General features: G+C 37.4%; 1 protein-coding gene across 1 annotated transcript in view; it reads right to left on the reverse strand.

Moving 5' to 3' along the window:
- Positions 1-13,369, reverse strand: part of LOC128647609 (vomeronasal type-2 receptor 26-like) — a 281,250-nt gene that overhangs the window by 232,942 nt on the left and 34,939 nt on the right. The window lies entirely within an intron of this gene.

The following is a 13,369-nucleotide window of genomic DNA, read 5'->3' on the forward strand; positions in this document are numbered from 1 at the left end:
CCAACAGATCTCTGAACACATCGTTGATAAAGTGCTGGAACGTAGCGGGGGCATTACACAGGCCGAAAGGCATTACCAGGTATTCGAAAAGACCATACCTGGTCCTGAATGCCGTCAGCCACTCATGGCCCTCCTTTATCCTTATTAAATTATATGCCCCTCTTAAATCCAACTTGGTGAAGATGGTGGCATCAGAAAGTCTTTCGATCATTTCTGGAATTAAAGGTAATGGATAACGATTCTTAATTGTACATTTATTGAGTTCGCGGTAATCAATAATGGGTCTTAGACTGGAATCTTTATTTCGCACGAAGAATATCCCAGCTCCAGCTGGAGAAGTGGAAGCTCTAATAAATCCTTTCCTTAAGTTCTCCTCTAAATATTCTTTCAAATGCTCCAATTCAGGGGGGCTGAGTGGATAGAGATGACCGTAAGGGATCTTGGCACCAGGTTGAAGGTCTATCGGACAGTCATATATCCTATGAGGTGGTAAGTTCTCTGCCTCTGTCTTACTAAACACATCTTTAAAATCAGAATATTCATTGGGTAGGTTATCTATTGTTGTATGAGTTTGCATTAATAAATGACCAGTGAGACAAGTATTTCTGCAATAATCTGAATTAAACTTTATTTCAAAAGGGGACCAAACAATAGTTGGGTTATGAAGTTGCAACCACTTCATCCCAAGAACCAAAGTGAAATGAGGAGAGGGTAAGACATCTAAGGACATCAATTCTGTATGTCCACAGATATTCACAAAAACAGGAATGGTCTCATGGGTTATGGGACCAGAAACCATGGGTGATCCATCGATTACTTTGATGGGGACTGGTGTCTTCTTGCAGATCAAGGGGATACGATTCTGAAGACAATAGTGAAGATCTAAGTAGTTACCAGTAGCCCCTGAATCAATGATAGCGTCATCAATTTTGAGTAGACTTTGTTCCAGCTGTAGAGAAAGAGACAGCGTGCAATAAGATGTCTTTAACTGAGAATGTACAGATGAATTAATAAGTTTAAACTTACATTTCTTAGACTTTAACAAGACTGTGCAGTCTTGAACATTGTGAGTAGGACTGGCACAGTATAAACAAAGATTCTTCATCCTACGGCGTAATTTCTCTTCAGGACTGAGTGGTCCTCTGAGGATTCCTATCTCCATTGCCTCAGGCTGAGGTTTAGCGGAGGCGTAGTAAGGACTGGTAGTAGCAGAGTATGAAATTTTAGGTTTTAAATCTGTTGCAGATTTTTCCGCTTTTCTCTCACGGAGGCGGCGGTCAATTTGAGTAGCCATTCTCATAAAGGCGTCTAGAGTTTTTGGTTGTTCAATCCTAGCAAATTCGTCTTTCAAAGCCTCAGAGAGACCAATACGGAATTGGTTCCGCAAGGCTATGGGATTCCAAAGAGAATCAGCAGAAAACTGTTTAAAGTCTGTGATATACTCCTCCACGGGTCTTTTGCCTTGTTTGAGGCTTCTCATGGAGGATTCAGCTGTGAGCTGGATATCTGTATCTTGAAATAATGCATCCATGGATGCAAAGAAAGCTTCTAGTGATCCTAAAATTGGATCCTCTGTCTCAAAGAATTTGTCAGCCCAGTTTCTTGGTTCCCCTCTGAGGAATGATATGGTGGTCAGAACCTTCACTCTCTCAGTGGGGTAAGTCCTGGGTTTCATGGAAAAGAGTAAGTGGCAGGCATTTTTAAACTGCCTGTACATTTTTCTATTGCCTGAGAAATGCTCTGGTAAGGAAACCTGTGGTTCAAGCATAGTCTCAAATTGACTAGATTTCAGTGCAATGGATTCTTTTATAATATTTCTTAGTGCAACATTTTCAACTTGTAAGTCGTGTAAGCCCTGGGCTAACTGATCAACCCTTTGAGTGAGATTAAAAACAACCTGTGGAAGATCTACTGGTTCCATTTTTTTTTTTTTTTTTTTTTTTTTTTTTTTTTTTTTTTTTTTTTTTTTGGGCTTGGTATTATATAATGTTACTCTCAATTAATGTTTGTTATATGGAACACAACAGTAGTAAAAATTTGGTTGTTACACTTTATTTATTGAATCAACTACTGACAAGCAGATTCTGAAAAATAAAGTGTTTTATTATTTCAAAATATACACAGTCTATATCTTTATCTTATAAACACACACTGTATACCTTTTGACAGAATAATTAAAGTATTGGACAGGGAAATATAAGACCACCTTATGGTAAAAACAGGTTGTTAATAACAACTCTGATTCACAGGTTGTTAAATGAAGCAAGCAAGACTGGGCTATGGTAGAAGTAAGGTAAAGTTATTCAGAACACACTCTGGCTCAGCGTGCAGAAAAGTACACAGATCCTGGATTCACACTCAAAGAATAATTTCAGGATGGAGAGCGTAATACTACCTAAATATGTATAATCAAATACTGCAATATTTGTAAGTGGTAGCAAGCTAAGCAGTCAGTAGTAGTATTTGCAGAGAGTGTACCTGAAATGCTGCAGGAGCTGAGAAGTCTGATGTGGAGCAGGCAGGCAGCGTGTGAATGCTAAATGAGGAGGAAGTGAGCCTGTGAAGTCACTGGCAGAGCTGACAGCCTGGAATGTAGCAGCGGCTGCTGCTGAAGCAGAGAGACACTGAGAGAAGGTAATAAATCTTCCTTTACCCCACTGAGGAATCTTGCAGAGGCATCAAATGAGGAAGTAAGTGAGAGTAGGATCCGGTATTTAGGAAATCCAGCAGATATTTCAACCTGTTAGAAAATAAGGCAGAGAGGCTTAGACAACTTGTAATCCAGAGCATAATACAAGGAGTACTCAGTGGATACTGGAACACAATACCAAGCACTGATTGCAATGTGCTGTGTTGTTTTATAGGAGGAGCAATCAATTAGGAGAAACTTCAGAGTCTCTTAAAGAAACAGTGCTCAACCCTGACAGATAATTAAAAAACATTGGCCATTACTTCAATTAGATCCTGTTTTAGGGCCATCATTGGGGGACAAACCAACTATTAATTATAGGAAAGGCAAAAGCCTTAAGAATATTCTCGCTCCAAGTAAAATAAAACCTATTATTAAAAATAAGGGTAGTGAAACCGGGACCGAAAAAATAGAAAAAATAGGAACCACTTGGTTGAGCGAATGGAAGGGAACCATGAGATGTGGAAAACCCCGCTGCAACATGTGTAAACATGTCAATAGAGCCCCTACATTTTCAAATAGCTCATTAACTGAAACTTTTAACATTTCATTTAGAAGCAACTGTGAATCTATTTATGTTGTATATTTATTACAATGTGGGTGTGGCCTACTTTATGTGGGCCGCACAAAACGTCATATTAGACGGCGAGTGAATGAACACATATATAATATAGAAAAAAAGATGACAAATCACAGTGTTCCCAAACATTTTTTGGAATGTCACAGACACAACCCTAGTTCTCTCAAAGTTCAAGTTATAGATAAAGTCCCTATAACCAAATCTAATCGTCTTTTAGCACTAAGAAAATTGGAGACTAAGTGGATTTATAAATTAAATACATTACAACCACATGGTCTTAATATAGACATAGACGTAGCAGCATTTATATAAAAACCTATAAAAACCTATGAGATTAAGATTTTAATTCATTTTTAATTCATTTTTTATATATACTATTAATACTATTTTTAGATTTAATAAATTTTTGCTTAATATTATAATAACATGTTTTTATTGTAGAAAATTAGATTAAAATTTTATAAAATAAGATTAGATCAAATATAAATATAGGTATGAAATTCATTGTGTGATAGATTTTGTGTATTATGTGTGTATGTTTAAATAATACTTGTTCAACATGTGTTTTTAAATAATCCCATCATGATTTAAATAATAATTTTATTATGATCTAAATTTATAGATATAGATATTTACAATAAGGTATACACCAGGTTGTAACATATTTAAATTCAGGGGAAGGAGCATAAAATAAAAGGCCAATATATAATGTGACATTAATAATACCAATAATATTTTTGCATATAGAGATACATTTATATATATACATATACGTTTCTGCAAAGCAACCTTGGGTATTTGAAAATAAAAACAATATATAAAAAACAAAAAACAAAAAATAAAAAATAAAAAATAAAAAATGCAATCTTTTATTAGGTATAGAATGTATGCTCTGATATTAAACAGGAAATACAACCCAATTATAACAAAATTTGATTTAGAGACATTTGATTTAGAGTCATTTTTTTCTAATAACCCTGTGACAATAAAATAGATCGCTAATATTTCTGATGAAAAACATAATATGTTATAGTTTGGTGATACACGTTAGTTACATATTGTTGCTGTTTTGTTTCTTTACTGTTATGTGGCTAACAAATATGCAGATGGAGTATGGCATTTGGTCTAGAGAACACTCCCTTTAGCATTAGGTGAGCTAATGGTGTGTAACAACACAGAGGAGAGATTTGGACGCTATGATTGGCTGGATAAACACACCCATAAATTCAATTGGACGCTTGCCTTTTAAAACTTAGGGCGGAAAGAAGAAAAAACATATTTGATCTTATCCTTTGAAAAAGCCCAGCCGCTGACTGGGGGAAACGCGTTAGGAACCGGCAAACAGGTCCGACGCTCAGACTCCAATTTGATCCGCTCCACCCCATTGAAAGACAGGCAGTTAGCAAGGGCATCCGGAAAGCCCTGCTACAGAAGCCGGTATCTTGCATCAACATCCGGGGACACTGACTCTTCCTAGGCAGCAGTGTGGAGCGGCTATACAAGCGGAGGAAAGAGAGTTGAACTCTGATTTGCCTTTTTAAATCTTACTTCTAGTAAGTGCATTAATTTATGTGTGTTAATGTTGCTAATAAAAATCTACACTTGAATCCTTTGTGCGCTCTCTCTCTTTTTCTATTTACATTTATTTTTCATGTCCTTTTGATATAGGGTATTTTTCAAAATTTCCCTTTAAGATTAATACTTTTAAATCCTTTAAAGAGCGCCCAGGTTGTGAGAAGTGTTTACCCACTGGGGTTCCTGTATCTTGGTGGTGTATGTAGTGTCTGTGATTGTTTATCCTTTTGTTAAGTGGTTGTTTTAACTATATAGTTCATATGACGGCACTTCTTGCAATTAATTATATATATATATGTGTGTGTGAGTATGTGTATATATATATATATGGTATATTTGCATATAGGATATTTTTTCATCTATGATCCTTATCTTTGGGACTCTGAATCATTCAAATGTTGCCATTTAATGTATTATTTGGTGGTTATTAAATGTATACTATTTTGTGTATATACCAGGTTATCTTTTTTCTTTCTGCCTTAGTCTGAATTTATTTTTCTTATACCCCTGTGCTGGTTAAGAATCGCTACGTTGTTCTTTTTTTCATTAATTATATAGACCTGTGAGGTTTTTAAAGCTTATAAAATAAAACAAATATAAAAGGTTTTGTTGATTCATTAAGTTATCACAATCTACTAAAGAAACATTTTCTGTGGGACCAATATGACAACAACCCTTTTTCTATTAATATGGAGGATACCACGATTCACCAAATCACCTAGCACCTAAGCCAACTGAAGAGAAAATAGGCTCAACTAGATAGCAACATCTACTTTCCAAGCACATGCAAAAGACAAAATATCATACCAAAAGGATTACAAATTCACAAACCTTTAAAGGGACAGTCAACATCAGATTTTTTGTTGTTTAAAAAGATAGATAATCCCTTTATTAACTTTTCCCAAGTTTTGCATAACTAACACAGTTATAATACAGGGAGTGCAGAATTATTAGGCAAGTTGTATTTTTGAGGATTAATTTTATTATTGAACAACAACCATGTTCTCAATGAACCCAAAAAACTCATTAATATCAAAGCTGAATAGTTTTGGAAGTAGTTTTTAGTTTGTTTTTAGTTATAGCTATTTTAGGGGGATATCTGTGTGTGCAGGTGACTATTACTGTGCATAATTATTAGGCAACTTAACAAAAAACAAATATATACCCATTTCAATTATTTATTTTTACCAGTGAAACCAATATAACATCTCAACATTCACAAATATACATTTCTGACATTCAAAAACAAACAAAAACAAATCAGTGACCAATATAGCCACCTTTCTTTGCAAGGACACTCAAAAGCCTGCCATCCATGGATTCTGTCAGTGTTTTGATCTCTTCACCATCAACATTGCGTGCAGCAGCCTCCCAGACACTGTTCAGAGAGGTGTACTGTTTTCCCTCCTTGTAAATCTCACATTTGATGATGGACCACAGGTTCTCAATGGGGTTCAGATCAGGTGAACAAGGAGGCCATGTCATTAGATTTTCTTCTTTTATACCCTTTCTTGCCAGCCACGCTGTGGAGTACTTGGACGCGTGTGATGGAGCATTGTCCTGCATGATAATCATGTTTTTTTTGAAGGATGCAGACTTCTTCCTGTACCACTGCTTGAAGAAGGTGTCTTCCAGAAACTGGCAGTAGGACTGGGAGTTGAGCTTGACTCCATCCTCAACCCGAAAAGGCCCCACAAGCTCATCTTTGATGATACCAGCCCAAACCAGTACTCCACCTCCACCTTGCTGGCGTCTGAGTCGGACTGGAGCTCTCTGCCCTTTACCAATCCAGCCACGAGCCCATCCATCTGGCCCATCAAGACTCACTCTCATTTCATCAGTCCATAAAACCTTAGAAAAATCAGTCTTGAGATATTTCTTGGCCCAGTCTTGACGTTTCAGCTTGTGTGTCTTGTTCAGTGGTGGTCGTCTTTCAGCCTTTCTTACCTTGGCCATGTCTCTGAGTATTGCACAACTTGTGCTTTTGGGCACTCCAGTGATGTTGCAGCTCTGAAATATGGCCAAACTGGTGGCAAGTTGCATCTTGGCAGCTGCACGCTTGACTTTTCTCAGTTCATGGGCAGTTATTTTGCGCCTTGGTTTTTCCACACGCTTCTTGCGACCCTGTTGACTATTTTGAATGAAACGCTTGATTGATTCAGAAGCTTTGCAATTTTAAGAGTGCTGCATCCCTCTGCAAGATATCTCACTATTTTTGACTTTTCTGAGCCTGTCAAGTCCTTCTTTTGACCCATTTTGCCAAAGGAAAGGAAGTTGCCTAATAATTATGCACACCTGATATAGGGTGTTGATGTCATTAGACCACACCCCTTCTCATTACAGAGATGCACATCACCTAATATGCTTAATTGGTAGTAGGCTTTCGAGCCTATACAGCTTGGAGTAAGACAACATGCATAAAGAGGATGATGTGGTCAAAATACTCATTTGCCTAATAATTCTGCACTCCCTGTAATACATGTTTTACCTCTGTAATTACCATGTATCTAAGCCTCTGCAAACTGCCCCCTTATTTCAGTTCATTTGACAGACTTGCATTTTAGCCAGTCAGTGCTGACTCCTTGGTGACTTCACGTGTATGAGCTCAATGTTATCTATATGACACACATGAACTATCGCCCTCTAGTGGTGAAAAACTGTCAAAATGAGGCGGCATTCAAGGTCTAACAAATTAGCATATGAGCCCATCTAGGTTTAGCTTTTGACTAAGAATACCAAGAGAACAAAGCAAAATTGGTGATAAAAGTGAATTGGAACGTTGTTTCAAATTACATGCCATATTTGAATCATGAAAGTTTATTTTAGACTTGACTGTCCCTTTAAGCACAAAATACTACTCTCCATATACAAAACAGCTTTGCCAAAGGACATGTGAACGCCGGAGAAACCCCCTGATACACCTAATCTACTACAAAAAGAGAATAAATAGCCACAAAAATACAGGATATTCTGAATAATCTAAAAGTTATCAGGCCTTTGACAGAACCCATACAGTCTAGACATAGATATGTTCTGAGTAAAAAACATTGGAATGTGAATAATTATGTTTTCATGTCAGGTTAGCATATATGAGCATATGCTATCGGGTTTGCACACGAGTTGGGTGTTCTTTCCATTTTTTGGACCCATTGGCTTCTATGGGGGAATACGTGAACGCGCATATCCTAAGTTCAGCTTTTTGCGCACGTCAAGTTAGTGTGCAAGCGAAAACAGTTTACTTTCTATGTGCAAACCTGATGCGCGTAAAAAGACAAACTTCAAATATTGTACGTGCGATAGTGTATTCCCCCATATAAGTCAATAAAGAAAAAAAAGTGGAAAACAAACTTAACATCCTACTCTTGCGTAAAGTCAATCACATATTCTCAAATGAATTAACCCGACATGAAAATATGAATTTATGCAAAGAAAAATTCAGTGAGAAACACTAGAAAAGTGTGTACTTGTTTAGCACTCTACAACACACAAATGAAAACACAATGTGGTTACAACAGTGCACAACACGTCCATTATATTCATTCCCAGTTTTTTTTTACCAATCAGCAAGCTCAGAAATGTAACATCATAGAACAACCAGCCTATAAATAGAAAGAAAGCGATGGCTCCGCCTTTGATAAAGCCTTCGGGAGAACCTGTCAGGGGAAGTGGGGACGTGAAGTTTTTTAAAATAGCAATTGTGGTTAATATTGTGCCAATGACATTGCCGTATATCACTTACCCAAAATATTTATGTGGTACTGGCTGACGATTTGTGTTGTCTGCAATTGAAGTACACTGCTTACCCTTTCATTACCGAATATTTTATATCTCATATATTAATCAGGAGAAAGGGGAGATATCTAGCACAAGTATAAATATTATGATGCAATATATTTAGCTTACATTGCATGCTAAAACAATATCTTACTTTGTATACACATTTTAGTACAAATCTCTGTTACATGGGGGGTAGTTATCAAGCCGTCTACTTTTCTGCCTTCGCCGGCCCAATACCCCCGCCTAAGCTCACCTACCTTCGCCGCCGCGGACCTGAAAAAATATGCCTAAGTTATCAAATAAAGCTGTCAAAAAGCCGCGGGGCGATGAGCAGCGGACTGTGAGAGTTATCACTCATCCGATCTCGCTGCTCTTCGGCTTTTTCCCAGCTTTATTGCTAGCCTGTCACTAAGCACTCACACTAAACTACACTGTTCTATCCCTATACCGGCGCCCACGGAGCCCCCCTCAACTAAATAAAGTTACTAACCCCTAAATCGCCGCTCCTAGACCCTGCCGCAAGTCTTATAAATGTATTAACCCCTAAACCGCCGCTCCTAGACCCTGCCGCAACTCTGATAAATGTATTAACCCCTAAACCGCCGCTCCCGGACACCGCTGCCACCTACAGTATACCTAGTAACCCCTATCCTGCTCCCCCTATACCGTTGCCCTCTATAATAAAATTATTAACCCCTATCCTGCTGATCCCGCACCTCGCCGCAACTAAATAAATAGTTTAACCCCTAAACCACCGCTCCCTGAGCCCGCCGCAACCTATATTAAATTTATTAACCCCTATCCTGCCCCCCCTACACCGTCGTCACCTATAATACATTTATTAACCCCTCTCCTGCCCCCCACTACACCGCCACCACTGTAATAAAATTATTAACCCCTAAGTCTAACACTAACCCTAACACCCCCCTTACTTAAATATTAATTAAATAAATCTAAATAATATTTCTATTATTAACTAAATTAATCCTATTTAAAACTAAATACTTACCTATAAAATAAACCCTAATATAGCTACAATATAAATAATAATTATATTCTAGCTATCTTAGGATTTATTTTTATTTTACAGGCAACTTTCAATTTATTTTAACTAGGTACAATAGCTATTAAATAGTTATTAACTATTTAATAGCTTACCTAGCTAAAATAAACTGAAATTTACCTGTAAAATAAATCCTAACCTAAGTTATAATTACACCTAACACTACACTATACTTTAATAAATTATTCCTATTTAAAACTAAATACTTACCTGTAAAATAAACCCTAATATAGCTACAATATAAATAATAATTATATTGTAGCTATCTTAGGATTTATATTTATTTTACAGGTAACTTTGTATTTATTTTAGCTAGTTAGAATAGTTATTAAATAGCCAATCAGATTGAGCTCGCATTCTATTGGCTGTTCCGATCAGCCAATAGAAAGCTAGCTCAATCTGATTGGCTGATTCCATCAGCCAATCAGATTTTTCCTACCTTAATTCCGATTGGCCATCAGCCAATCGGAATTGAGGGGACGCCATTTTGGATGACATCGCCCGGATCGAAGACTTTTTCAGCGCCGCCTGGATGATGACTTCATCGGATGGAAGATTTCTTCAGCGCGGCTTGGAGCATTAACTTCTTCCGCTCCGGATGTCCACTTCGGTTCCATCGCTGCTCGGCTGAGTGAAGACGACTCAAGGTAGGATGATCTTCAGGGGATTAGTGTTAGGTTTTTGTAAGGGGGGTTTGGGTTAGATTAGGGGTATGTGGGTGGTGGGTTTTAATGTTGGGGGGGTTGTATTTTTCTTTTACAGGCAAAAGAGCTGAACTTTTTGGGGCATGCCCCCACAAATGGCCCTTTTAAGGGCTGGTAAGGTAAAAGAGCTTTGAACTTTATTTAACCCCTTAATGACAACTGACGTACCAGGTACGTCATGCATTAACAACCAGTTAATGACAATAGACGTACCTGGTACGTCAGTTGTCTAAGAGAGTGCTGGAAGCGATCGCAATCGCTTCCAGCAGCTCTCAGGGTATTGCAGTGATGCTTCCATATGGAGGCATCCTGCAATACCTTTTCAGAAGACTCCGATGCAGAGAGAGCCACTCTGTGGCCCTCTCTGCACCGGTAGCGATGGTGCCGGTTCGTTGGTGGGTGGGAGCATATCAGGGAGGCGGGTGGGCGGCCCATCGCTACCCGGCATCCGGTTCCTGTAAGTGCTATGTGCACGCCGGGTGCCGGGAGCGTGCGGGGGCGCGCGTGCGCGTGATTAGCTGGCCACTGACACCAATGAGAAGGGAAGAGGGGGGAAAAAATATTAAAAAAAATATATATATATAAGGATCTGGGAGGGGGAGGGGGGTTGGGGTATTGTGGGGGGCTGCTACACTACAGAAAACATTAAAAATTGCAAAAAATTGCAAAAAAAAACACTTGTTTTTGGGGCAAATTGGGTACTGGCAGACAGCTGCCAGTACCCAAGATGGCGGCAATTAGGTAGGGGAGAGGGTTAAAGAGCTGGGGGGGGATCATGGAGGTTGGGGCTAAGGCAGGGGTCCATCACAGCTAAAACATTTTATTTTTTTTTATTAAAAAAAAGAAAAACTCCTTTTATTTAGTACTGGCAGACTTTCTGCCAGTACTTAAGATGGCGGGGACAATTGTGGGGTGGGGGAGGGAAGAGAACTGTTTGGGAGGGATCAGGGGGTGGGATGTGTCAGGTGGGAGGCTGATCTCTACCCTAAAGCTAAAATTAACCCTGCAAGCTCCCTACAACCTACCTAATTAACCCCTTCACTGCTGGGCATAATTTACGTGTGGTGCGCAGCAGCATTTAGTGGCCTTCTAATTACCAAAAAGCAATGCCAAAGCCATATAAGTCTGCTATTTCTGAACAAAGGGGATCCCAAAGAAGCATTTACAACCATTTGTGCCTTAATTGCAGAAGCTGTTTGTAAATAATTTCAGTGGGAAACCTAAAGTTTGTGACAAAATTTGTGAAAAAGTGAACTTTTTTTTTTATTTGATGACATTTGGCGGTGAAATGGTGGCATGAAATATACCAAAATGGGCCTAGATCAATACTTTGGGTTGTCTTCTAAAAAAAAATATATACATGTCAAGGGATATTCAGGTATTCCTGACAGATATCAGGGTTCCAATGTAACTAGCGCTAATTTTGAAAAAAAGTTGTTTGGAAATAGCAAAGTGCTACTTGTATTTATGGCCCTATAACTTGCAAAAAAAGTAAACAACATGTAACCATTGGGTATTTCTAAACTCAGGACAAAATTTAGAAACTTTTTAGCATAGGTGTTTTTTGGTGGTTGTAGATGTGTAACAGATTTTGGGGGTCAAAGTTAGAAAAAGTGTGTTTTTTTCAATTTTTTCCTCATATTTTATATTTTTTTTATAGGAAATTATAAGATATGATGAAAATAATGGTATCCTTAGAAAGTCCATTTAATGGCGAGAAAAACGGTATATAATATGTGTGGGTACAGTAAATGAGTAAGAGGGAAATTACAGCTAAACACAAACACCACAGAAATGTAAAAATAGCCATTGTCATTAAGGGTAAGAAAATTGAAAAATGGTCCGGTCATTAAGGGGTTAATTTAGAATAGGGTAGGGCATTTTTTTTATTTTGGGGGGTTTGTTATTTTATTAGGGGGCTCAGATTAGGTGTAAGTAGCTTAAAATTGTTGTAATATTTTTAAAATGTTTGTAACTTTTTTTTTTATTTTTTGTAACTTAGCTTTTTTATTTTTTATACTTTAGCTAGTTTATGTAATTGTATTTAATTGTAGTTATTTGCAGGTAGTTTATTTAATTAATTTAATGATAGTGTAGTATTAGGTTTAATTGTAACTTAGGTTAGGATTTATTTTACAGGTAATTTTGTATTTCTTTTAGCTAGGTAGTTATTAAATAGTTAATAACTATTCTAACTAGCTAAAATAAATACAAAGTTACCTGTAAAATAAATATAAATCCTAATTTAGCTACAATATAATTATTATTTATATTGTAGCTATATTAGGGTTTATTTTACAGGTAAGTATTTAGTTTTAAATAGGAATAATTTATTAAAGTATAGTGTAGTGTTAGGTGTAATTATAACTTAGGTTAGGATTTATTTTACAGGTAAATTTCAATTTATTTTAGCTAGGTAAGCTATTAAATAGTTAATAACTATTTAATAGCTATTGTACCTAGTTAAAATAAATTGAAAGTTGCCTGTAAAATAAAAATAAATCCTAAGATAGCTAGAATATAATTATTATTTATATTGTAGCCATATTAGGGTTTATTTATAGGTAAGTAAGTATTTAGTTTTAAATAGGATTAATTTAGTTAATATTGTTTAGATTTATTTAATTAATATTTAATTTAGGGGGGGCGTTAGGGTTAGGGTTAGACTTAGGTTTAGGGGTTAATAATTTTATTACAGTGGTGGCGGCGCAGTGGGGGGCAGGAGAGGGGTTAATAAATTTATTATAGGTGGCGACGGTGTAGGGGGGGGGGCAGATTAGGGGTTAATAAATTTATTATAGGTGGCAACGGTGTAGGGGGGGCAGGATAAGGGTTAATACATTTAATATAGGTTGCGGCGGGTTCAGGGAGCGGCGGTTTAGGGGTTAATACATGTATTATAGTTGCGGTGGGCTCCGGGAGTGGTGGTTTAGGGGTTAATATGTATAGAGTAGCTTGCGGTGGGTTCCGGGAGCGGCGGT

Source organism: Bombina bombina, chromosome 2 (assembly GCF_027579735.1).
Source record: "Bombina bombina isolate aBomBom1 chromosome 2, aBomBom1.pri, whole genome shotgun sequence".
NCBI classification, from domain to species: Eukaryota; Metazoa; Chordata; class Amphibia; order Anura; family Bombinatoridae; genus Bombina; species Bombina bombina.